The sequence below is a fragment of the Arvicanthis niloticus genome, chromosome 26 (assembly GCF_011762505.2).
Source record: "Arvicanthis niloticus isolate mArvNil1 chromosome 26, mArvNil1.pat.X, whole genome shotgun sequence".
Classification (NCBI taxonomy): Eukaryota; Metazoa; Chordata; class Mammalia; order Rodentia; family Muridae; genus Arvicanthis; species Arvicanthis niloticus.
The window spans coordinates 16350226-16378208 of record NC_133434.1 but is presented as its reverse complement, the minus strand read 5'-3'; the positions used below and the strand labels follow the sequence as shown (position 1 = coordinate 16378208).

General features: G+C 40.2%; 1 long non-coding RNA gene across 1 annotated transcript; it reads left to right on the top strand.

Annotated features, from left to right (window-relative positions):
* Positions 1-27983, top strand: LOC143438871 (uncharacterized). Its single transcript, XR_013107434.1, has 3 exons — positions 1-149; positions 25123-25342; positions 27779-27983. It is a non-coding gene; the product is annotated as an uncharacterized LOC143438871 (long non-coding RNA).

Below are 27983 nucleotides of genomic sequence, written 5' to 3'. Positions count from 1 at the left end.
GCATTGACCGACAGGACATGGTGGGGCATAAAGTACAGGGAGAGATTCAGGGAGAAGGAAACTGGGGGGCGTAAACAGCTGGTCTTCCCGAGTGCCAGCGCTTCCCATTGGCAGGATCCAGTAGGAGGCGGAGGGCAGAGAGTTCACTGGTAAGTCTCTTCCTTTTGGGTGAGAACAGGGTAAAGAATGGGTGGAGAGAGCCTCTTCTCCAACAGACACAACTACTTTTCAGGCATGTGGTCAAATCCCAGTTCCCCCACCTACCAGCTGAGTGACTTTGGACAAGTGTCTTAACTACCCTGACATCCAGTTCATTTTATTTAGTTTTTTTAATAGAATAGGAATTTGACTGCAAAGATAGCATTGTTAAAATGAACAAGGGAATGTGTGTAAAGTGCTTCTCACGGTGAAATACCCTCTCTGTGCTCAATAAGTTACGACCAGGATTTTCAGTCTTTCCTCATTCACTCACCCCACTCCCCCACTCCCTCACCCATACAACCCATCCACCCACCACTCCACACCCCAAGCCACCCCATCCACCCACCACATCCCACCCTACCTCATCCACCTACCACGCCACACCCCATGTTACCCTGCCCTACCCCACCCAGCCACCCCAGTCACCCAACCCCATCCTACTCCACCCAAACCCATGCAGCCTAGAGACAGTTTCTCTGTCTTTTCCTTTCTTTTCCCTTCCCAGGATCCCACAACTGTGCTTCTCGTGTTGGACCATTTTCCCAGAATCACCTTTCTCTCCTAAAATGGGAATAAACCTTCATGTCTCTCCTTCAGTTAGTTTTGATGTTTGAATCTTCTAGCCTTCTGAGGTTTATTCTGTGCAAAGGTAATGAATGGTGGTAGACATGAATGTTCAGGCAGATTGCATAGATCAACAAGGGAAAAAAGACTGTGGGGTCAAGGTCATGGTGCTGATTGAGCAATGGAAACTAGTCGCCAAGATGGGCTCAAACCACTAGCTCGTGTCAGACACAGTCTTTTCTCTTAAATCAGTATTTCTAAAATTATAGCAAAAGACACAAATAACATAAATTACCATCTTAGCCACTTCACGATAAGTTTTAGAAATATAAGTCAGATTAAATCACACTCCCAGCAACAGCTGACTGCCCACAAAGGCCTTCTCAGTGCACTTAAGAATAAAATACAGTTCTTGCTGTGGCCTGTGGCCCCACCAGACCTGACTGGCGCCTGCCTCCTCTGTTCATTCCCTAAGCTGCTTCCGCATCCTGCATCCCACCCCCCCTCCTCCACAGGCTCCATCCTGTCTGGGCCCTTCCTGTACTTCCTGCTTCCTCTCCTAACACCAGTCACCTTGCAACTTGCTTTCCTGCAGCTCCCTGCTGAGATCACTACAGGCAAGGCAAATATGAACACCAGCTCTCCCGGAGTTGAAAGGTGATCCAACTTCTCTATTGCCTGCTCTCAAAAGGACCCAGGGAGAAATCTGTGTCCTCTCTTTCCCACCTCTCCACCAAAGCACCTAACCAGAAGCCCAATACACTTCATTTTTTAGACAGTCCACCATTACTTCACTGAAATGCCACTTCCAGCATGTTCAATATCCCCACACATTTGAGTTTATTTTTGGACTCTGTTTCTCTGTTCTTCCTTTAGCTCCTAAATATTTAATTTCTTCAGCTTCATAACACATACACTCATTTCTGACAATGCTTTGCAATTCGACTTTCTATCCATGATGCTTTGTCCCCTTCCTCACCTCTCCTGGCTATTTCACATCATTTGTTTTCTAGATGAACACAACGTATTGTTTTGTCAAATTATTTGGTTGGGGCCTGTGACAACTATTCCTGGTTGTCAATTTGATCACATCTGGAGTAAACTACAGTTCAGAAATGGAGGGCACATCTGTGATCCAGATCTCAAGGCTCGAAGATACAGGCTTCTGACCTGGATCTTGACAATGGAGATCTTGGGGCATAGTGACATAAAAAGCTTAGGCTCAGGCAAGGTAGTACACGCCTTCAATCCCAGGAGACCAGGCAAGCAGATCTCTGCGTTCAAGGTCAGCCTGGGACAAAGTAAGTTCCAGATCCAGGTGTGGCAGTACACACTTTTAATCTGAGCCACATCTTCTGCTGGAGGCTTACATAAGGACATTGGAAGAAGGAAGAGTCACTCTTTTTCCCTGATTGGACTTACTTGCAAGCACATCTGTTGGAACCCACTTCAGGATTCCAGCTTATACAGAACACCAGCCGAAACAACTAGCCTTGCAGTTAGTACAAGTTGAACTACTAGATTCTTGGATTTCCCACTCACAGCTTCCCATTGTTGGGTTAGTCAGATTACACACTGTAAGTCATTACAATAAATTCCCTTAATATACAAAGAGAGACTCCATAAGTTCTGTGACTCTAGAGAAACCTAACTAAGGCAGGGACAAAGTAGGTTTATAAATTATGGTAGTTAGTTCTGTCAATTTTACATAAAATCTTAATGAGAAATTACCCTGATTAGGTTGACGTGTGGACATATCTGTTGGGGTGTGTGTTTTGATTATTAACTGATAAAAAATTCAGTCCACTGTGGGCAGAACCATTCCCTAGACTAGCTATGGAACTGAACTGTGTAAGAGTGGAAAAGGCTAGCAAACAAGCAAGCGAGCATCTCTGTACACATTTCTCTCTGTTCATGACTGTGGATGTGATGTGACCAGCTGCTTTGGGCTCCCACTGCTTAGACTTCCCTATTACAACACACTATAACCTACAATTGTGAGCTAAAATAAACCCTTTCTCCCGTAAGTTGCTTTCTATTCTGGTAGCTTGTCACAGCAACAGAAACAGAACTAGAATGTAGATTAAATCTTTAAAATAACATAATTAGCCAAGTTTAGTTATGTTACTCAAGATCAATGCATCTTTCTACTTATTAAAGCTTTGTTTAATAAATCTCCCTAGAATTTTTAGTTTTTTTTCATAAGGTCCTGCTTACCTGTTTGTCTACACTTACTGCATTATTTTACCTGTTTACAGCAAAGAAGTTTTGATTTTTTTCCCCCAATATGTTCTGTTTACACTATAACCAGTAATATAATAAAAAGTAGCTACTGGTCTTTATATTTAAAAGTTTTAACCAATTTTTACTAAGTTCTTTCTTAGTTAATAGGTTTTTTTATGCTTTTCAGTTTTTCCAGATTTACACTCACTCACATCTAAAGATAGTTATTTTTCCTACTTACTTCTTTGCTTTTTTTCCCCCAACCCATATGTTGTCTCTAAAATAATTTGGAATAATGGTGGTGACAGAGGGCTCTTTTCTTATTCCTGACATTAAAAGCAATGCTTTTTAAACTTTCCAACATTGCTTTCAGGTTACGGCTATATCTGTCTATTCTAAATTTAAATGAGGAATAGGTTTAACTTTGTGTGATATGTTTTGACTCCACATCTGTTGAGATGACCACATGAAGGACTATTCTGGGGTGTCTATCTCTTGCTGCAGCACCCCAGATTTCCATTTCACACAGCTAGTGTGTACCCACTGTTCAGTTGTCCCAGGGCTGTGACAGTCCCTAGAGCTCCATTTGTCTGTAGTGCAACATGCCCCACTGCTATGGGGACAGCACTTAGGAAGCTAGTATCATATAGAATTGATGACCTGTCTTCCCCCAAAATCTTTTCAAAGCTGAATCTTATTAGACTCCATGACCCTAACTTCACTTTATTTTATTTTGGCTTTTTGAGACAGGTTATCTTTGGATAGCTTTGGCTGACCTGGAACTCACTCTGTAGACCAGACTGGCCCCAGATTCAGAGATCTGCCTGCCTCTACTTCCCAAAGTGCTGGGATTAAAAGTGTGCATCACTGCCTCCAGCTCTAACTTTGCTTTGTGTCTCACTCATATCCCACATCCCACAGCTTAGAGTGGACATGACCACTGACTTCTCTTCATATTGGACTATGAGCTGTAAAGATGAAATTTGCTCTCTCCTTCCCACTCCCTGCTTTTGTCATGGTGTTTATCACAACAATATAAAGTAAACCCAGGACATCCCTAGAACCTCATCCCACACCAGCTAGGCCATTTTCCCACATCCACACCAGATAGGCTATTTTCAAACTCCTGGCTGAGCTAAGCCTCTGTTGTTTTGAGCATCTGTGCTACTTGTAGACAAATAAAACCTTAACTATTTCAAATTGTTTTCTTAGACCTCCACACCTTCTTCCTACTTTCAGCGGATGATCTTGGTACTCTTTTTACAGAGAAAATAGATGTGACCAAAACAGAATCTTCACACACACCTACCATCCCATCTTCTGCCCTCCTCCACGGTCCAGCCTTCACCACTCCTCTCCTGAGGCTCATGAACTGAATTGCTGAGGCGCCGGGATCCACCTCTGTCTCCAGCGAAAGGGACTTGTTCCTACAGTCACTCACCTTTACCATCAGCATTTCCTGTTCTAAAGGATCATTTCCAACGACAGACAAATGCGACAAGCAAAACCTGAACCCTCATCTCCCTATCAGGGATGGCTTCTCAAAGTCTCCATTTCCTGTTCCTTCATTCTTGTAGGGAAATTATTTCACCAAGCTTTCAACTCCATGGGGAAGGCATTCTGGTCAAGGTCACTGTGACCTTTGTTTTTCCAAATCTGAGAGTTAATTCTCAGCCCCCATGCCACCTGACTCCTGAGCAGCAGTGACACAGTTAACCCATACCTCTCTCTTCTGACATCTCTACATGGTTTCTGGGACAATGCAACGTTTTGATTTTCTTTCTGCTCCATGAATTGACCTTTCTCCATCGCTATTGGGTCCTCCTCATTCCCCTGACCTCTGAGTGACTGTGTAGCCCTGGACTCAGGCCACAGACCTTGTCTAATTTCATCCTGTCCTGCGGTTTTCACTGTCATCTGCATGCTGCTTGCTTCTCATTTCATATTTGTGGATCTGACCTCTTTCTTGAACTCCAGGCCTGTATATCCAACTGTCTCCTCAGCATCTCCAGCTGAATGGTTATTAAGCATTTCACACTCAGCCAAAATCATGTTCATAAAAATACTAGGCTTGAACAGGGAAAGAACCAGGCTGGCTTCAGGTAGGTATATCCACACTGCCTCTGAGTACCCCTCCTTAAACCAGGACCAACCTGGCACATTATCCAACCATCTACCCAGCTGCCCAGTTCAAGGCCCTTTAAAGCCATATTTTATTCCTCTTTGCCTTTTTTTTTTTTTTCTTGACTCCTTTGTTGATAACTCCTGCCTTCCCTTCCTTTCCCACCACCACCAGCTGTCAGGAAATCTTGCCAACTCTTCCTTAAGAATGAGGCTACAAGCTAGGTCAGTATGCTTACCTGTTGGGACAACTGCAAGGGTTGTGCAACTAATCTGTCCCCTGGCTACTGACCCATGACTCATCAGCCACTCTGTTCCAGCTGTACTGCCTCCTGGCTGTCTCCACTTCAGACCAACAGCGCTCTGTCCAGAGCCTCTGATAGGGTATAATATGTAGCTCCCACTGTCTAAAATGTTCCCCATCCCCCTTTCCCCCATCACTTTCCTCAGGATGCTCAGTGGTCACCTTCTCTAGAGGCCTTCCCTGACAAGCCTGACTGAAGCAGCGCTCCCCTACCGGGCTCCTGCTTCAATCCCTTTTTTTTTTTTTTTTCTTTTCTTTATATTGTCTGCCACTATGTGATACTAAACTGCTTCGATGTCTATTTCCTTGCTCTGTGTCTATCCTCACTGAAAATGTCCACTCCACAAAAGCAGAAGCTCTGCCATCCTGCCCGCTTGCCTCCAGCACCTACAATGGTACCCACCATGGGGGCACCAGATTGCCCACCATTCCTTTTATCCTTTAAGGACAGTGAAGGAAGCTGGGAACAAGATGATAATGGCTGGTGGCCAGCTCCTCTAGATAAAGGGGAACTGTATATAGGTTCCTGTCTATAGGAACTGCCTATAGGTAGCTCAGAGCTCCCATCTATATAAGACTAGAGAACAGTTCTCATTTACTGGGCTAGGAGATGAGAGCAGACAGGTCTTGGTTCAGATCCTAAGGCACTCACTTGGCTAACTACATTGGAGTAGATAATCTTGAATAAATGTTTCTTCAATGACCCCGTAGGACTATTTCTGGAGATTGGATTTTTAAAATAATTTTCATCAGCTTTGCTGAGAGGTGAGCCTGTGGACCTGGGGCACTGTCACACCGGAAGTGAAGCTTCTCTTTGGCACCAGTGACTGTGCTTATTTTGCGATCCTGCGAGGCTATCACAATTGCTAATCATGTGATGTAGAGGGTTGAGTTTGTCACAGTCCTTAGCACAGGGCACATAATCAGACTATTTTTATTCAAGCCTCTGTTATTGTGTTATCTTTTCTTTAAATCTATCTGTTTTTATTCCAATTCTTCACTCTTATCAAGTTCTGAACTCCCAGGCAACCAACTATTGTGTTTACTGCATTTCTTTTGGTTCTTAGTGCATTTGCCATGTGCATCTCATTACATCCTGTTGTCTTTCTCCCCCCTCACTCCCCACTTGCACTGTTTTGCGGTGCCAGTTTATCCATGCCTACACCCAGTTTGCTGCTTTTAGATGCTGCATGCTAACTTTCTGGTACACATCCACCTTGTCATTGTTAATTCGACATTTTTTTTTTTAAACTGTCTATTTGAGAGACTTTAGAATCCCCAAAGAGACAAGCCTTTGGAGATGTCTGTGAATAATATCTAGATTAAGTTAACTGAGATGAGAAGAACTACTTTAAATGTGGGTAGCACCATTCTGTGGGCTGGGGTCCCAGATGGCATAAAAACGAAAAGCCAGCCAAGCATCAATATTCATTATTCATGTTTCCTGTCTGAATGCAGTGTGACCGGCTGCCCCAAGCTCCTGCTACCATGTCTTCTCTGCTATGACGGGCTGTATCCCCTTGAAGTGTGAGCCAGAATAAACCCTTCCTCCATTAACTTGCTTTTGTTGGATAACCTGTCACAACAATGAGAAAAGCCACTAATCTGTTCTTGCCCACACTCCCAGTAATAAACGCCACATTGCCTTCTGCAGTTACCACAAGCAGTGTTGCCATGGATACCCTCAGTTGTCATCTCACGCACTCGTGGAAGGATATTCCTAGATGTATTCAGGAAGCACCAGTTTAGGGTGCTCTACTTGAAGGAATGTTACGGAGTATGTCTATAGTGCTGTCCACAGTGGCGGCATACCTCTGTGCCCCTCTAGTTGTCTCTGCCGAAGGGCTCTGAGAACCTCACGTTCCCATGAGAGCTTGGTATGATCCTGATTGTGCTGGTTTAATAAGAATAAAGTAATGTGTCAAGGCTTTCTAATTTGCATTTCTTTAATCTCTAATTAATTTCTGCATCTCTTCATGTGCTTATTAACCCCTGGAGCCTTCTTCCTCTTTACACTGACTGCTCATATCTTTATAAACAACCTTTTTTTTTTCATATTTACTATTTGATAACATCTTAAGTGCTTTCTGTGTGGTATATCATTCAATTTGCATACTCATCATGAAGTGAGTAATATTATTGACTCTTCTTTCGTTCTAAGGCCAGACTACCATTAAGAAGGTTTTAGGCTAGTAAGATAGTACAACCAGTACAGGCACCTGCCACCAAGCCTGATGATCTGAGTTTGATTCCCAGAACCCATTTTGGTGGAAGTAGAGAATCAAACTCCCAAAGTTGTCCTCTGCCCTCAACACAGGCACACAGACAAATTATATAAATGTGATTTTTAAAACACTTAAAGAAACTTTTACATATATTTACTTATTAGCTAATTTATGACTCAAACCCAAGTCTTCCTGACTTACAAACTCCTATTACAAATTACAAGACTGTACTGTCTCTCTCACTGGTGCTCTGGCCAACAAAGACACTCTATATTGATGAATGACTGGGAGAGACGGCCGGATCTGACTTAGGATGCTTGCAGACATTCATTTCTGTACCAACTATCTACCAGCGCCATATTTGATGCCTAGAACAGAGAAATGAATTGGGCAGAAAGGTCATTATCTTGTAGAGTTAGAGTCTAAGTGGGAAAACAATTACCAAACAAATATATAATCATTTGTGAACTGCAATTATGGTAGGAGATGTTAGGAAGTACAGGTGGGCCTAACTCATCAGGTTTTTCTGAGTGTTTGTTATTGTTGTTGTTGTTATTATTACTAGGTTATCATATAAAATAATGGATTTCACTGTCATTTTCATATATCCTTTGTTCTTACTGTTCCCCTTCTCTACGCCCAGCCCATGTCTCTCAGGCACCACTTGGTACCTCATCCCTTTCCTCCCTTCAGTTTGTCTTCTACTCGCACATCACAAGAGCCCACTGTCCCTTTGTCATATGAATTTTATTGCCCCCTTTTTCTATGCTCCTCCTCTCTTAAGACCTCTTCCCCTTTCTTCTGATTCCATTTCGAGCAATACTGCCTTCACCCCTACATACATTCACACACACAGTGACATGCATACACACACACATACACATATATGTATATTTAAAATAGGAAATTAGTATATGAGAGAAAACATACAGTACTTATTTTTTTTTCTTAGTCTTCCTTTCTGGAGGTTTCCATTCTCCTCCATGTGCTATAATTTTATTTTACTTTATCACTGCAAAATATTTTATTGTGTATGTACCCCGTTTTTTTTTTGTTTTTTGTTTTTTGTTTTTGTTTTTTTTTTACCTGTTCATCCACTGACGGACTTCTAGTCTGGTTCCATTTTCTGGGTATTGTGAATAGAACAGCAATAAAAATAGTTCTGCGGATGCTTCTGTGCTCTGTTAAAGGCCTGTCTGTGACAGACCTTTAAGTATACACTGAAAAGCAGTATTTTCAGTTTCAAGAGAAATTTCCATATTCATTTCCAAAGTGGCGTCACTAAGCTGCCACGCCCAGCAACAGTGAAAAAGGATTTTTATTTCCACACACTTTGGCATCATTTTCTGTCACTAGTTTTCTCTGTGTTGACCATTCTTCTGGTGGTGAGATTCTGGGGAGACAAGATCTTGAGGTAGTTTTGCTCTGCATTTCCCTGGTGGCTAAGAACACCAAGCTCTAAACATATGTGTTGGCCATTTATGCTTATTCTTTAGAGAACTGTCAGTCCATTGGTCCATTTGTTGATTGGAAGATCTGAGGTTTGGGGCATTTAAAATTAAAAACAAAACAAGAATTTTAAAAGTACAATATTGATTTTAATTTAATCCCTGTCTGACGCATAGTCAACAACGATTTTCTCTCCTTCTGTAGGTTGTCTCTTTATTCGTGGTTTTCTCTGCAGCACAGAATTTTTTAAATTTCACTTAATCCTGTTTGTCAGCCCATGGTGTTGACACTACCAGCTGTTGAAGTCCTTTCCAGAAAGTTCTTATCTATATCTTGAAATGTTTTCTTTCAGCAGTTTTATGATTTCAGGTCTTGTATTGAGGCTTTAGACCCATCTTAAAGAAATTCTTGTGTAGAATGAGAGCTATGAACTTAATTTCACTCCTCTGCATTTGGTGTCCACGGTTTTTCCTGCACCACTTTTTAAGAAGCTGTCTTTTTATTCAAAGTATGGTTTTGGAAACTTTATAATAGTTATACAGAAATAGCCATTTGGGCTTATTTCTGAATCTTGAGAACTATTTCATTAACCTACAAATCTGCTTTTGTGTCAGTACTATGCTATCTCTGACACTATGGCTCTGTAGTATAGTTTGAGGCCAGATACTTTGATATCTTTAGTATTGTTTTGATTAGGATTGGTTTGATTCTTTGTGGGGTTTTTTTGTTTGTTTGTTTGTTTGTTTGTTTGTTTGTTTCCGTATAAATTTTAGGATTTTTTTTTCTGGTTATCTAAAGCATGTCAGAAATTTTACAGAAATGACATTGGATCTGCTGTAGATTGCTTGTGGCAATATGGTCACTTTTGCAATATCTGCCAATACATGAGCTTAGACAGTTTTTTCTAACTTTAAGTGGTTTCAATAGATGTGGCCCTCATAGGCTCATGTGTTTGAATGCTTGGCACTATTAGGAGGTGTGGCCTTGTTGGAAGAAATGTGTCACTGTGGGTATGGGCTTTGAGGTCTCCTATGCCTAAGCTCTGCCCAGTGTTGAATCAGAGCTTCCTCCTGGCTGACTGCGGAAGCCAGTCTCTTTCTGCTGCCTGCAGATCAAGATGTAGAACTCTCTCCTCCAGCACCACATCTGCCTACACACAGCCATGCTTCCTGCCATAATGATAATAGACTGAACCTCTGAAACTGCAAGCCAACCTCAATTAAATATTTTCCTTTATAAGAGTTGCCTTGGTCCTGGTGTCCCTTCACAGTGATGAAAAGATGTAACCAAGACAACTGCCTTCCTCAGTTTCTTTCTTCAGTATCTTAAAGTTTCATCTCAGGGATCTTTCACCTCCTTAGTCAGTTAGGTCTGTTCTAGGTATATTTGAAAATGTTGTAGATGTTATTTTTTCCCTAAGTTTTTTGGCAAGTTTGTTATTGGTACATAGAAAAGTTGCTTGTTTTGTGTGTTGATTTTTTATCTTGCCATATTGCCGAAAGTATTTATCGTATCTGAGAATTGTCTGGTGAGGTTTATAGGGTATTTTAAGTGTAGGATCGTGTCAACTGCAAATAGGGATAATCCAATTTCTTCTTTTCCTATCATATGTCTTTTATTTCTTTCTCTTGTCTTAAGACTCAAACTAAGATTTTGAATACTATATTTAAATAACAGTAGGAGAGTAGGCAATATTGTCTTGCTTGCTCCAGAGTCTGCAGATATGTTCTCAATGCATATCCTCACACCTATTCATTAAACTTTGTCTGCGTATTTGTTGTGTTTACCCTGTATTGTGCCAAGAGGTATTTCTTCTATTTCTAATTTCATCAAAACTTTATACAAAAGGATATTAAATCTTGACAATTGTTTCTGCTTTTATTGAGATGATTATGGTATTTCTGCTACTAGACGGAGTGTATTTTAGAGATCTGAGTGTGTTTAACAAGCATGGTCTTGATACATATTCTTAATATGTTGTTGAAATTTTTTGTATCTATATTTGGCAAGGAAATTGGTCTACCATTTTGTTGTTGCTGCTACTGTTGTGGTGTCCATATCTGCGTTGAGTATCGGGGCAACAATGGCTTTACAGATTGAGTTGGTAATGTTCTTTTCTTTCAATTTTGTGGAACAGTCTAAGTATTAGTGTTAGTTCTGTAAAATTTTGGGAGAATTCAGCAAACTGAGCTTGTCATTGAAAGCATGTTTTAAATTACTGCTTTAGTCACATTGTTTCTTGTAGACTGCTTAAGTCGTTTGTATCTTCTTGGATTAATTTTGGTACACCATATGTGTTCATGGATTTATTCATTTTCTTCTAGATTTTTCCATTTTTTTTTTTTTTTTAGGTTGTAAGTTTTTAACTAGTCTCTAATGAACTTTCAGATTTCACTGGAGTTTGTTGCAACATCCCCCTAATTTTATTAGGTTGGTATTTTCTTTCTGTTAGTGTGGTTAGGAGGGTTACTGATCTTGTTTATAGTCACAAAGAATCTACTCTAGTGTCCATTTCATGAATTTTTGCCATAACCTTTAGTATTTCTTCCCAGTTACTGCATTTGAGGTTGGCTTGTTCTTGCTTTCTAGAATCTTGAGATGTAACACTGGTTTATTTGTATAAGATTTCTCTCTGTTATGTGTTGAGGTGTTTTTTGTTTGTTTTTGAGTTGTGATTTTCTATAGTCCAGACTGACTTTGATCTTAATATGTCATTGAGCCTGGTCTTAAATTAATAATCCTCCTGCCCCCAACTCTCAAGTACTGGACTTATAGGTGTGAATTGTTTTGTAGGCTTCTTCATGATCTTTTAACTAAGCACCTGTAGCTGTAAACTTTCCCCTTCGAACTGTTCTTCTTATAGGCCAGAGGAGCAGCAAGTTGAACTGCCATTTTCTAAAATTACTCCCTGGTTTTTGTCAATGACACACATGTATTAAAATGTACATTGTTCAATTTCCATGTATTTGAGAGGTTTGTCTCATTGTTCACTTCTCATATCATTTCAATATGACCTGTTAAGACATGTAGAATTATCTGAGCTCTCTTGTATTTGTTGCAGTCTTCTATATAACCTATAAAATAATCAGTTTCAGGGAAGTTTCTGTAGGCCCCTGAGAATATGGATTCCACATTTAGAATTAATGAACAGAAGGTTCCATGGCTATCTGTTAGATCCAGCTGATCTATGGTGTAGTTCAGTTCCTGAGTTTGTTGAGTTTTGATTGAATAAATTGTCTAAATGTAAGACAAGATATCGAAGTCTCCCACTATTATTGTATCAAGACCTACGATTGGCTTTTCATGCTTTTTAGTGTGGTTTGTTGTTGTTTGTGTTGGTTGTATGTGTTTGTGTGTGTGTACATGTGTACATGTGTGTATATGTGTGTAATTGAAAGCTCCAATATTTGGTACACAAATATAAAAATGTTGTGTCTTCTTGATGAGTTGTTCTCTTTATTAATATATAGTGTCCTTATTTATCTCTCCTGACTTTTTTTTAATATAAAATCTATTTTATTGGATGTCAGAATAGGAGAATACTCTTGCTTTTTTACTGTATCTGCTTAGCAGGTTGATTTCCATAATTAGTGGGTATCTTTGTGAGTAAGATGAGTTTCTCAGAGACAACAGATAATTGGATCAATTTTGTTGTGGTTGTTGTATTTTGTTTTGTTTTTCATGTTCTTCCTTTTTATTAAAGATATATATCAATCATAGATCTTGGTCACTCCAGATTTTACAAAATTATGTATCCAACTCAATAGATTCCATTAATCAATGGATCTTTACTAGTGTTGCCTGTACATTACAGAATAACCTTGCCTCTGTGAGTGCTTCCCCCAACTGTGCATCCCCCTTCCCTGAGCCACCAACCAAGCGTCATACACAGGCTGGTCTGAGGGATCCCCCCAACACACACACACATATATATATACACGCATATATGTATATACATATATACATATATACATATATATATACATATATATATACATATATGTGTATATATACATATATGTATATATGTATATACATATATACATATATGTATGTATATACATATGTGTGTGTATATATATGATATGTATGTGATATATATATATATATCATATATATATCAGAGATCTGCCCTCAGTGGGAAAGATGCATCTAATTCTCAAGAACCTGATGCTCCAGAAAAGGGGGATGAGGGAGATACCTGGTTGCATTGTTTTGGTTTTTTGTTTTGTTTTTCTTGTTTTTTAAAGCGAAGCTGTGATCTTTAAGTGGTGAGTTAAGTTCTATTTGAAGTTTATGTTTTTACTGAGAGGAAGTTGCTATTTCCTATGATTTTGTTGGTTGCTCTGATCACTTGGATGTTGCTAGTTATTCTACTTTTCCCTTTATTTGTATCAGAACTTGCTGGTTTATCATGTCGGATGAGATGGATTCCTTCTCAGCTCTCCTCTGTTTATATATTCTTCTCATGAAATGTACTCTCTGAGTACATTTCTTACTGAGTTCTCATGAATGAGACTGCATTTCTTTTTTCTCTGAGTATAGTGTTCCTTTAAATAGTTTCTGAAATGCTGTCTATGTACTCATGAATTGTTTTATTGTGTATTTATTTGGACATGTCTTTCTCTATTTTAAGAAATAGTTTGCTGGGCATAGCAATTTTGGTTGGTAGTCATTTACCTTCAGGGCTTGGAAAATATTCTGTGGTTTAGAATTGCTGAGAGAACTGTTTGTAATATACTTGCCTTTAAAAAATCCACTTAATTAACTAGTTAATTTACTTATTGGTTGCTCGTATATGCATATGCATTCCACTTCATGTGGAATGTCAGAGAAGGCCTTTGACTATAATATGTCATGGAGATACTCTCTGATCACATCTATTTGGGATTCTAAATGTTTCTAGTGTTTATTGACCATTTCTTTCTCTGGCTTGAGAAAACCTTTGATACAATTTCACTGACTAATTGCTGAGAGTATAGGCTTAATCCTTCTGATATACTGCAGAGTCTAGGATTTGGTCTCTTAAATGGATATTGTCCCAGCCTTTTCCTCTAACCCTGAAATTCATTCTTCTGCTTGCTCTGGCCTGTCATTGATGCTCTCCACTCTGTCTCTACTCCCTGATAGCCTCTTCTTATTTAAGCCATTTTGTTTGGTTCTTCCTTACATATTAAATGTCTCTTTCACAATGTTAATCATTTCATGGACATTGACTTTTTTTAAAAGCAAGTTTTAAACTCTTGAGTTTTTTGCCTGGGGCTTTGACCATCTCCTTTTCTTTGGTTTCTGGTGTTCGGGAATACTGAACACATGGGAATGTCTCAGTCACTTGTTCTCTCCCCTGTTTGTTCTTCTAGTTTGTGTTTTACACATCTGCTGCAGTAGACATGTCCACTCATTTCCATGTTCCTCTTTCCCACTTTTATTTTTTTTCTAGTTCATGACCATCTTCCTCGTGAGTTGTCTGTCTTCACTTTGTGTGCTTGGTTGCTTGTTTGTTTTTATCAACTTGACATAGGCTAGAATCGTCCTAGAAGAGGAACCTCAATTGAAAACAAAATGATTGGCCTGGAAGGCAAACCTGTGGGGCATTTTCTTGATAGATGATTGATGTGGAAATGTCCAGCCCACTTTAGGTAGTGCTATTCCTGGGTGGTTGGTCCTAGGATGTATAAAAAAGTAAAAGGCAATATGCAGCACTCCATGGCCTCTGCATTGCATCAATTTTTGCCCCTAGGTTCCTCCCTTGAGTTCCTCTGACTTCCCTGGATGATGGCCAGTAAGTTGTATGGTGAAATAACTCCTTTCCTCTCCAGGTTGCTTTTGGTTGTGGTGTTTTATCACAGCAATAGAAACCCTAAGAGACTCAAATTTATGTCCCTACTGCCTTTTAAGGAGAAAGCCAACCACATTAACAGTTGTAATGATCTGACAGCAGTTTTTGGATTATCTTGCATTAGCAAGACAATTGTGTGACTCTCTTGTGTCCCTGATAAGATTTGGAGACAGAAAAACTATGGTATTGATTGGGGAAAATGTAGTTTATAGGCTTTTAGAGCTAAGATTATTAATAATTAAGTGAACTGAGGGAGAATTGGGGAAAATGGAGTTTTGGGTAAGAAGGAAAGCATATGGCTTAGTAGTGTGAAAAATAACCCAGGGAAATATTGGAGAGCAGGTACAGACAAAGAAAGATCCACAAGAGCATCCTCAGGGAAATAGAATCTAGAACAAAACAATTAAAGTACACAAGTATTATTGAAAAATACATAAAATATGCCAGGCATGATGGTGAGTGCATTTAATCCTAATACTTAGGAAGCAAAGGCGGTCAGACCGCTGTGAGTTCAAGACCAGCTTTCTCTCCAGAATGAGTTCAAAGCCAGACAGGATAAATTATAAAAATTTTGTCTCAAAGGGAAGATTTAAAAATCTGAATATGGTGGTATACGCTTTAATTTTAACACTCTGAAGACAGAGGCAAGCACATCTCTGAGTTTAAAATAGCTTGGTCTATGCAACAAGTTCCAGATTATCTGGGGCAACACAGAAACACACACACTCTCTCTCTCTCTCTCTCTCTCTCTATCTCTCTCTATATATATATATATATATATATATATATATATATATATATATATCACGAGTTGGGGGTACATGAAAAGGGTTCGAGGGAAGGCCACTGGAAGGAGCTCAAGAGGGTAAAGGGCAGAGGAGGAAAGTGACATAATTAAAATATTTTTAAATTGTCTCAATCATAAGGTTAACAAAATTGAGAGAGTTATACAGAAACAAGGGCTAGTTTGAATTCAGAAAGGGGGAAATTAACAATGATTAAATTTAAGTTAAATTAAACAATTTAAATCTTGAATACTTCAGCACTTCTTTTTTTATTATTACATTTATTTATTTATTTATTTATTTATTCATTTATTTCCTTTACAACCCAGGATCAGCACTTCCTCTCCTCCCAGTACCCCCTCACGCAGTCTTCCTTCCTCTCCATCCCCCCCTTCCCCTTCTCTTTTGTCCTCTGGATGTTAATCTCCCCTCTGCATCACATCAAGTTACTGCGGGGACTAAGCACATCCTCTCCCACTAGGCCAGACAAAACTGTCTATTTAGGGGCACAGGATTCACAAATATGCAGGTGGGCAGCAGGCTCAGAGACAACCCTGCTCCAGTTGTTTGGCCTACTCCCCCCATGAAGACCAAGCTACTTAACAGCTACATATGTGCAGGCAGCCTAGGTCCAGCCTGAGCTCCCTCTTTGGTTGGTGGTTCAGTCTCTGGGAGCTTCCAAGCTCCAGGTTAGTTGGCTCTGTTGGTCTTCCTGTAGAGTCTCTGCCCTCTTCGGGTCCCTTGACCATTCTCTCAACTCTTCCACAAGTCTCCCTGAGCTCCATCTAATGTTTGGGTGTGACTCTCTTTCCATTGGCTGCTGGGTGGAGCCTCTCAGAGGACAGTCATGCTAGATTCCTGTCTGCAAGCATCACAGAATATCATTAATAGTGTCAGGGGTTGGTTCTTTCCCATGGGATGGGTCTCAATTTGGTACAGTCATTGGTTGGCCATTTCCTCCGTCTCTCTCTATCTTTGTCTCTGCACATCTTGTAGGCAGGACACATTTTAGATCAGAGGCTTTGTGGGTTGGTTGCTGATCTTATCTCTCCACTGGTAGTGCTGCCTGCCTACAGGAAGTGGTCACTTCGGGATTCACATCCTCCACTGCTAGGAATCTCAGCTAGAGTCACCCCCATAGACCCTTTAGCTCCTCTCCCCATCTCAGATCTCTGGCACTCCCTAGAGATTGCCAACCTCCCCTCCCCTCCAGCTGATCTCCCTTCTCTCTCCCCTGCTCTCTCTAATGTAATCCTCGCCCCTGCCTGCTCCCCTTCCTCTCCCCCTCAGTTCCCTCCTTCCATCAATATCTGATATTTCAGCACTTTTCATAGTTTCCTTCCAAGTATATGCCTATTTATAAAGATATGTAACATACTCTTTGTGGTTAACTCTAATTACCAACTTGCCACAGCCTAGAATCACCTAGAATGAACGTGTCAATGAGGAACTATCTATATCGGGTTAGTCTGTGGACATGCCAATGGGGGGATTATCTTAATTAAGTTTATCAATGTAGGAAGACCCAGCCCATTATGGGTAGCACCATTCCCTATACAGAGGCCCTGAGCTGTAAAGGAGTAGTGATCAAATAAGCACAAGGAAGCAGGCAAGTGAGCATGTGTGCAATTCATTTCTCTCTGCTCTTGACCAAGGAAGTGGTATGATCACCTGTTTAAAGCCTTGACTTTTCCACAGTGATTGACTATAACCAGCTATTATAAACTGAAATAAGTCCATTTCTTTCCTAAGTTGAATTTTGTCAGGGTATTTTATTATAATAACAGAAATGAAATTAAAAATGTGCACATGTGCGTGAAGGCCAGAATACCACCTCAGATGTCATCTTCAGGAATATCATCCCATGCTTTAAGACAGGGATCTCATGGCCTGCCACTCACCAGTTAGAACAAACTGGCTGGCCAGTGGGTCCCAGGGACCCTCCTGTCTCTACCTTCCCAGTGTTCTCATTACTACCACACCTAGATCTTTATGTGGGAGCTGGGGATTAAACTCCAGTCTCTACTCTTGTAAGGCAAAGTCTTTGTTGGCAGATCTATTTCCCTGGACCATAGAATTTTCTTTACTAAAAGAAACTTTGATTACTGATTTAGGCTCCTTAGTCATTATTGGTCCATTAGAAATCATTATCATCATCATCATCATCATCATCATCATCATCATCATCACTCAGTCTTCTTACTCACTATTGTTATTCAGTCTTCTTACTCGCTATTGTTTCAATAGAATTTTTTTCGTGGTGGTATCATGAATAGTTTCCAGGACTTTACTCCTCTCATCTGGTTCCCTAAATTATTGGGTTATAATTGTGAGCCCATACTTGATCCTAGTGGTCTCTTGCGACCCCTAACATTCCTGCAGCCTAAGGAATAGGGTACCTGCTTTCATTTATAATTGTGTTTTAATTACCCATCCCTATCATCAATCTAGCCAAAGGTTTTATTTCTCCTGAGCATCATCAACTTCTTAGAACCTTTCTACTGTTTTCTAGTCTCCAATTCATTAGTTTTTGCTCCACTGTTGTCTGCTCTCATCTGCTGCTTCTAGGTTTGCCAGACCTTCTTTTACTTCTCTGACTATAAAGTTTGGTTGAGATCTGATTCCCCTTCCCCAAAGTTAGCAGCTGTAATATAAATGTTCCGCTAAAACTTCTGTGTCCATAAGTTTTGGGTCCATAAGTTTTGGGATAGTGTATCCATTTTTGTTTGTCTTGTGCCTTAATTTTCCTTTTGATTCTTTGACTGACCCATTAAGTAAGTGCTGTACCATTTCAAGTGTTTGTGAACTTGTTGGTTTTTCTGCACTGATTTCCAGTCTAACACCCTTGTGCTGAGAAGACCCGGCTGATGTTCTTGGAATCTACTTGAATTTGCTCAGCTTTGTTCTCTGCCTCCACATCTGATTTGTTCTGAAGAACATTCTATTTGTGTTTGACAAGAATAAGTATTTTGCAGTTGTTTAATATATTTCAATTGTTCAACAAGTCAACCAAAATATTGTTTTCTCAGAAATAAAGGTTCTCAAACAAGACTTTACACTGTAAATGTTCAGCTGTGAAGAAACACATCTTCGTGCTATATAAATTGTCCTGGAACACCAAAATTGATCAATAACTTTATCTAATTCACTTTATGAGGCTTTTGAGGGACAAGAGCCATACTGCATGTTGGCAGTGACTTTCGTTTATGGGTGGAAATTGAGTTTCTGGACTAAATTTTTGTCATCTCAATTTTCTGCCACCCACATCGCTTCTCAAAATGAGATTGCTATGACTGACCACACATTTGATAATCATCTTTTTTTTTTTATTTTTAAATCCATAGCTGATTGTTTTAGAAAAATCGGTGACTTCTCAATTTCTTCCAATAGAAATCCAGGTCGAGGCCATAAAAACTTTAAATAAATTGAGGTGTTCAGAGGAAATTTCCAAATGACACATCAAAAAAATGGGTCAGATATATGTAAGGATCATAGTCAAAGAAAACGAGGCTATCAACTTGAGAGGTAGGAGACACAGGAGGGATTTGACAAAGGAGGGTAACTGGGAGGGGCTGGATGAATGGGAGATGGAGAAAGTGATGTAATTCTGTTTCAATTAAAAATTATATCAATCATGAGGTTCACCATGCTGAAATAAAGAGTTGGGCAGAAACAGTTACACATACACATGCACATACACACACACAAAACACACACACAGAGGGGTGGAGAAAGAGAGAGAGAGAGAGAGAGGAGAAAAATCCTATGCCAAAATATTATCACTTATTAATTCAACCAAGTATTCAAATACTTAAAGAGAAATTAATACAACTTCTAAAATTTTTCCAGCATAGATGAAAAAAGGAAACAAACCAACTAACTGAATTCGACAGAACATTAAAAGTATCATTCAAGACTCAGCAGGTAAAGACACTCACTGCCAAGTCAATAGCCCAAGTCCAATTTCCAGAAACACACAGTGGATGAGAAAATGATTCTCTCAAGTTTCTTGCTACCTTCACATGGTCATGGTGGCATGTGTAGACACACACATCACACACACACACACATACACACACACACACACACACACACACACACACTCGCATACCCCCCACACACATACACAATATAAAGAAAAGATGAAGAGGAAAAGGAAAGTGAGGAAAAAAGCAGCACTTGCCATGATCGAGAAGGGTTTGCCCCTGGGATACAGCAATGATTCAATGTATATGATAAACCCACAACTGACACCATTTTCCTTGCTGACAAGCTGAAAGTGGTCCTCTAAGATAGGGAACGCTCTCCCTGCTTCTATTTAAAGTGATACTGGCTGTCCCAGGCAGAGCAGTTGGCAAGAAAAGAGAAAAGTATACCCAGATCCAGAAAGAAGAAGCAGCAGTGTGTCCTTTGCAGGCAACTGGTAGAAAACTCTAAAACAGTGGTTCTCAACCTTGTTAATGCTGTGACCCTTTAATACAGTTACTCATATTGTGGTGATACCCAGCAATAAAATTATTTCATTGCTACTTCATAACTCTAAATTGCTACTGTTATGAATAGTAATATAAATATCTGATATACAGGACATCTGATATGGGGCGCTAATGGGGTTGACACCCACATCTCTAAAAGCTTCATCAGAAAGGAACATAGAGAGTGTCACTGATGAACCTGTTCAGTAAAGTTGAAAGATAGACAGTAAGGCACAGAGATCATCTCTGTACACTAACAACGAGCAGTTGAAAAGTAAGCACCAAAAGCAATCTCATTTATAATTTCATTAGAAAGAATAAAATATTTATGAAAAAGTATAACCAAGGATGTGAAAGATATGAATGCTGAAAACCACAAAACTGGAGACAGAAAATGGAAGGCTTTTCTGTGTTCTTGGACTTCTAGAATAAATATTGTTGAAATATTAACAAGAGTTATAGGTTCAATGCAATTCTAATGGACAGCATTTTTCCCAGAAATATAAAAATCAATTTTGAGCTAAGGAAATGGTTTCACGTATAAGTGCTCGCTGTACAAGCATGACAACCTGAGTTCAGATCCCCAGTACCCATTAAAAAACCTATAATACCAGCAAATTCAGAGTGGAGACATGAGGATCCTGGAGATCTCACTGGCCAGCCAGTCCATCCACAAGGAACTTTAGGTTCTATGAAAGACAGAGTGTCAAAAAATATAAGGTGAATAAAATAGACATCCATGTTGACCTCTGCCTTCTACATGCACTTGCACACACATTCTCACATACATGCATACAAAAAGAAAGACAATCATGACATTTGTGTGATGTTCCAAATGACCGCAAAATAGCTAAGCAATCTTGGGTAATAACAGAAATGGAACCATCACACTCTGGTTTTAAATTATATTGTAAAGCTGTAGTATTCAACACAACATAGTAATGCCATTAAAAAGAATGCATAGGCATATGGACTTGAATGGAGAGAATATAGTTAAACCCACATACACCCTCTTGACATTTGCCTAAGAGTGCTGAGAATTTAAAAGGAGAGAACAGGCTCTTCAAAAAACTGCCTATCTGTAAGAAAAAGAGTGAAGTTGGGTTCCTGTGAAACTCCACTCACTGAAAACAACTTAAAATGTCTCTTGCATGCTCTGTTCACAGAAAATAACTCCCAGAAAACCAAACCAAATAAAACAAGACAGCCCCTATCAAAATTCCTAAAGAAAAAATATTATAAGAACTCTTAAATTTTGTTCTTGGGATGCTTTTTAAAAAATATATGCTACCAAGAACCCACTAATAAAAGACCAGTGGGCACATTAAACCAAAGAGCTTTTCCTTAGCAGAGGCAACATTTGCAAACACATCTCTTACAAAGGAAAGGGCTAATATCTACAAATTATAAAAAGTTTGTTCAATATAACTAAATGATGTAAATCTTTTTAGTGAGCCAAAGGCCTGAACAGATATTTTTCCAAAGAAGACAATCAAAAGTCAACAGAATCTAGAAAGGTACTTAATATCATCAACCAAAGGAATTCAAATCAAAACTGCAATAAGTATCACTCTATGCTTGCAAAGTCAGGGAGAAGAGCTCTGGGAGCTCGAATGCTCTTGGCAGGAATAGAAACTGGTGAGGCCATTATGGAAAACTGGACATACTTTGAAAAGCTAAAAATAGAATGGCCACATGTTCCACCCACCTAGCTTCTGAGTGTATATTCAAAGGAAATGAAACCAATATCTTGATGACATGCCTGTACTTCATGTTCATGGTACCATCATGCCCAGTAGCCTAAACATAGTTGAAGAATGAATGAATACATAAAGAAAACAGAAAATGTGGATAAAGAAACTGCGCTCGGTGGAAGACTTTCACCCTTGAAAATGAGGCAGTCCCTCCATCTAGACAACCAGAATGAACCTGGAAAGCACTGTGACAGTGAAAAGAGCCAGAAAAGGCTGGAATGAAACTATGATTCTACTTATATAAGAAATCTAAAGAACTGGGTTGACAGACACTGATAGTAAAATGGTGCCAGGGACTGGGGCAGGGGGTGAAAAAAAATGGGAGAGAAAGATGAAAGATAAAATTTCTAGGGTTTTAATGGATAACATGATAATTCTACTGAGTAACACTTGAAATTTGCCAAAAGACAGAATTGCGATTTCAAGACAAAATTAAAAACAACAAAGCCCTGTGAGGCAGTACAAGGTAGACTACCTTGACTGTGGTCATTGCTTCTTAATATACACATATGCCAAATGTGATGGTCAGTGTCAACATTCAACATGACATGGACATGTCTGTGGGAGATTATGTTTAATATATTAACTGGATTTTGACAATCCATTCACAATGGGTGGCACCATTTCCTAGATAGGAAATTGAACAGTATACTCAGAGAGAGAGAACTAAGCTGTAGCATTCGTTCATTACTCTGTGTCCTTGGCTTTCTGACTGTGGATGTGATGTGAGCAGCTCTTCCAAGATTCTGCCACCTTAATCTCCCTGCTAGGATGGTCAGAACTCTTGGACTGTGATCCAGAATAAGCCATTTCACCTTCAAATTGATCTTCTCAGAGTGTTTTCTCACAGAAACAGAAAAAATATCAGCATAGGAAAGACCACAATTCACACCTTAAGTCAGTTATACCTTAATAAAGCTGAGGAAAAAAACAATAAATGTCTATTATGCTGAAGAGTTATGAAAATAACTAATCATAATTTAAATTTCATCATGGATTTAAATCACAGAGGATGTAACTTTCAATTATATATTTAAATAGTTTCGGTGCTTATGGAATATTTTTATATAATTAATTTTCTGTTCCTGAGTTTTTACATTTGTTTCACTTTAATCAAATAAGAAACATCTTAAAGTAGTTTTTTTCAATAAAGGATACAATCATTATTATGTCTGATATTATGTCTAATGATTATAGAGGCTATGAGTATGTAAGACATGTTTTATATGCTTTATATAATAAATATTTTTAAACTAAACTAGTTTTTAAAGTGTTTATTTACTGTGTGTGTGTTCACTTTTGCCATGGCACACATGTGGAAGTCAAGAAAAATTGTGGGACTCAGTTTTCTTCTTCTGTCACATGGGTTTCAGGAGTCAAACCTGGGTCATCATGCTTAGCGAGAAATACCTTTACCCACTGAGCCATCTTACCAGTCCTACCATTCCTTTTAAGATTTAAAAACAAATCTTCATGACATTGGAACTCAGCATAAAGCACTACTAATTTTTTCCTCAATTTTGTGCAATCTATAATCCATAAAACTACACATGTGGTGCAATTCTGAGTGGGCAACACTTTCAGAGAAGGAAGTGACATTAAAAACATTTAATAATTAGCATTGTTGAAAATATGTCAAAGATAAGCAGAATCCTCCTCACCCCCAACTCCACCCCACCCCCACCCATCCCCATCCCCACCCCCACCCATCCCCATCCCCACCCCCATCCCATCCCCATCCCCACCCCACCCTATCCCCACCCCACCCCCACCCCCCAGCCCCAGCCCCATCCCCATCCCCATCCCCACCCCACCCCATCCCCATCCCCATCCCCACCCCACCCCATCCCCATCCCCATCCCCACCTCCACCCCACCCCCACCCCATCCCCATCCCCACCCCCACCCCATCCCTATTCCCTTCAGTAGCAAACTTCTCTGCTGTTGGCCATGACTCTGTTTTGTTTTGTAGTGAGGTTTCAGAGTCAGTGAGAGCAGCATATATTCTATTATTTTCTGTGACAGTGTGAGAGGTCTTGTGACCTGCACAATCGGATTATTTTATTTCTGCCAAGCCGCCTTCTCCCTCATTTTATTTCTATTCTGTTGAACTTGATGCTGATTGTACCTGGAAAGTATAAATGTATCTTTTATTCCTCTGACATAATTGCCATCTTGGAGACTTACTGCTGAAAAAGCTCACCCTTTCTAGTTCTTTCTGAACTCTGGCTGGGTGGTTCAACTTAGCTCTTTTGGCTCAAACTCCTCTCCAAACACATTGATTCAATCTGGCTTCTCTTAGTTTCTCACTGAATTGCTCTGCTTGGCCTCAAACTAACTCTGGCAATTTGTTCTAAACTTCTGGGTTCTTCTTATTCCCTGCCTTCAACTGCTTTTACTAACCTGCACTGAACTGCATGAACTCATGAATGAACTCACTCTACTGCACTGCACTCACTGCATTGACTCCCAACTGACTGACTTGGAATCTCTGCCTGGACTACTCTTAAATAGCTTCTCTTTCCTTTCCTGTTCCTGGGGCAGGGGTGGGGCTCATTCTTTCAAATCTTTCTCTGATTCATCACTTTGTCTGTCCTTGAATGAGATGTCACTCACTTTCAAACATAGATGTTTCCTTCTACAAACTAATTTTACCTGAAAGGTGTGTACTAAGGGTATGTCTGTATTCTAGCCAGAGGGACTGTGGGTATTTAGTATGTCTGTATTCCAACCAGAGGGATTACAGGTATATGGTGTGTCTGCATTTCAGCCAAATCACACAGACCTAGGTGTGTGGCTATGATCCCTTGCTAGAACAGCCAAGTAGATGAATTAAAATTCTTCTATAGGGCAACACAAGAAGATCCCTGTTCTCTGTTTTCTTGTTGGCACAATTCTCTTTAGGATGGCTCTGCTATAGAGAATCTTTAGGGTTTTTTTTTTCTTCAAGCATTGTTGCTTTTATTTCCACCAAGTCAGTGAAGCTCCTCATTGCTTCCCAGGTGGATTCTGGTTCTTCTTCTATTGCAATTCTACTATGTATAATGATCCTAGAATCCTCCCTTAACTTAGATGCTTCCTTTTGGCAACATACTTGTCTTTTTTCAATTCCTGTGATAAAAAAATATCCTGACAAGAGCAACTTAATGGAGAACTAATTTTATTTTGACTCCCATGTTCAAGGTTCAATGAATCACAATGGAGAACTCAAGGCAGCAGGAGAGTGAAGCAGAGTGGTCACATGGTGAAGCAGAAAACAATGAATGCAAGCTGTTGCTTATCTCCTTTTCTTCATTCAGATAGTCAGGATCCCCTGTGTAGTCCTGCCCACAGTTAAGAGGGTCTATCAATTAACATAATGGAGATAACGCCTTACAGACAAGCCCAGCAGCCCATCTTTCAGGTAATTATAGATCCTGTCAAGTTGACAACAACTTTCACAATACTTACTTTACCCTCTCACTCAAACTTGTTCTTTCACAGTGGCCTTCTGGCTCTACTTCAAGGAGACTGTGCTCTTAACATTCCACTGAATACAGTGAACATCTTAAGATGTTCTGAGTTTCAAACAATAAAAAGACAAAATTACATTCAGATAGTGATACACAACTGTAATCTCAGAACTCAGGAGGCAGAGACAAGAGGATAAGGAATTCAAGGTCAGCCTAAGCTAAATAGAATATGCAAGACCAGCATTTGGCTGCGGGAATCTCTATCTCGAATATAACTAACTAAAAATAAAATACCGATTTACACTGTCTCAAATCAGTTCATAAACATTTTGAAGAAAGCTCGACTCCAAATCTCCATCATGCTTTTACTTGCTTCCTTACATGGCAGCTTCTCTAGTCTGCCCCAAAGATGGCTTCCAAAAGCAATCAAAGCTGCACAACCCATCCTATGTACCCACAGAGAGAATATCACCTACAAATCTTGAACAAGAACACTAAACTTCACTCTTACTGGCCCACCTCTGAGTCTATCCCCTGAACCCAGAAACTCTATGCCTTGAAGTTGAAGTACCTTAAAATAATCACTATGTGATGGAATGGTAAGCATGGTATCATGGGCTGTTACAGGTGAGGATTAAGTCAATTTAGAGAAAGAAACCAAGACAGAATCTGGGCATGGTTAGGAAAGGAAAGGAAGGGGAAGGGGAAGAAGGGGAAGGGGAAAAAGGGGAAGGGGAAGAAGGGGAAGGGGAAGAAGGGGAAAGGGAAGAAGCAGAAGGGGAAGAAGGGGAAAGGGAAGGGGGAGGGGGAGGAGGAAGAAGAGGAAGAAGGGGGAGGAGAAGGGGAGGGGGAGGGAGAAGAAGAAGGGGGAGGGGGAGGAGAAGGGGAGGGGAGGAGGAGGGGGAAGGAGGGGAAGAAGGTGGCGGGGGAAGGGGAAGGGAGGAGGAGGAGGGGGGAGAGGAAGGGGGAGGAGAGGAGAGGGGAGGGAGGAGGGGAGGAGGAGGGGGAGGGGAAGGAGAGGGAAGGGAGGAGGGAGAGGGGAGGGAGGAGAGGAGAGGAGAGGAGAGGAGAGGAGAGGAGAGGAGAGGAGAGGAGAGGAGAGGAGAGGAGAGGAGAGGAGAGGAGAGGAGAGGAGAAGAAAGAAGGCATTTCACCAGTCCATTAAAGCTGTTGTGTTGTGGTTTGCTGACTGGTGTTTATTTTGAATATTTTAATGGGAATCAGAAATGATCTGTCTTTACCTCTGCCAGTCCTCATACATCAGTAAAACCTATCTACAGTAGCTCTCTAACACAGTTCCAGAATCTGGCCAGCTGTTCTTATTGCTGGTGACACTTTTAACACCATCCACTAACCCCCTACATTAAGAAACAACTACTTTGAAACTTCATTTGGGGCACAGACAGAGCTCTCTTGTGAAACACCCATTGCATTTAGAACAGTGGTTCTCAGCCTATGGGTCACAACCCCACACAGGACATATATCAGATATCCTGCATATCAGATACTTACATTACAATTCAAAACAGTAGCAAAATTAGAGTTATGAAGTAGCAATGAGATAATTTTATGGCTGGGGAGTCACCACAACATGAAAAACTGTATTAGGAAGGTTGAGAATTACTGATTTAGAATAAAATACAAGCTACCAACTAAGATCTAAGTGACACCACACAAAATGGACCCTAGCTTATTATGCTCTAGACACAATGGTTCCTTTGGTGGCAGTTGTTTTGGTTTGCATTCTTTGGTTTTGTTGAGATGGGATTTCATCCTGCAGCCTACGGTGACCAACAAGTAGACCTCCTTGACTCCTGGGTGCTGGGACCACACACCCAGGCTCACAGTGCTTTCCTTTTAGTGTCAACCTGCTTTTTAACCTCAGAGAAACTCTGCCCTAGCCATCCCTCATGTCTGTGGCCCTTCTAAGAGAGGCGAGGAGGTTTAGTGTTCACTCAGAAGGTGCTCAGGCTACTCACACTGACTCAATCTATAGTCGTATTCTCCTTGTGCAATCTGTTGCTAGCTAAAATCACCTTGCCAATTTATTTAGGTTATTATCTGTCTATTTACCAGACTGTTGTAGAAACTTCAGGAGAGCAAGAGATCTGAGAGTCATATTTACTATTCTCTTCCAAGAACATTGGGCAAGGGCTTGGCACTCAGTTGTTCCCTCAATAAACATCTGTTGGAGAAGGAATGGAGAGCTGAGCACATATTCCATAGGCAGTCAGAGTAGCATCCCCAACTCCTGAAGAATAAGGACTGGAGATGGGTGAGATGTGGTGACATTTAGGAAAGATGTGATGTGTCCAGAATAACACCTCATGGTAGGATGACCACAGCTACTATCTCCAGTATCACATTGCACTCTTCTTTTATCCTAGAATAAAGAAACCAGCCGCATATGAAACGATCAACAACCCTCCAGTGACAAGAGAGATGTAAGAGGCTAGACAGGATCACTCATCCCTAGAGATCATTTTCCAAGACTTCATGAAACATATGGAAGAAGCTGAAGGAAGGCTCTCTGGGGAGATTTAAAAAAAAAAAAACAATTCATATAAGAAGCTCTAAAAGATTTATATATCT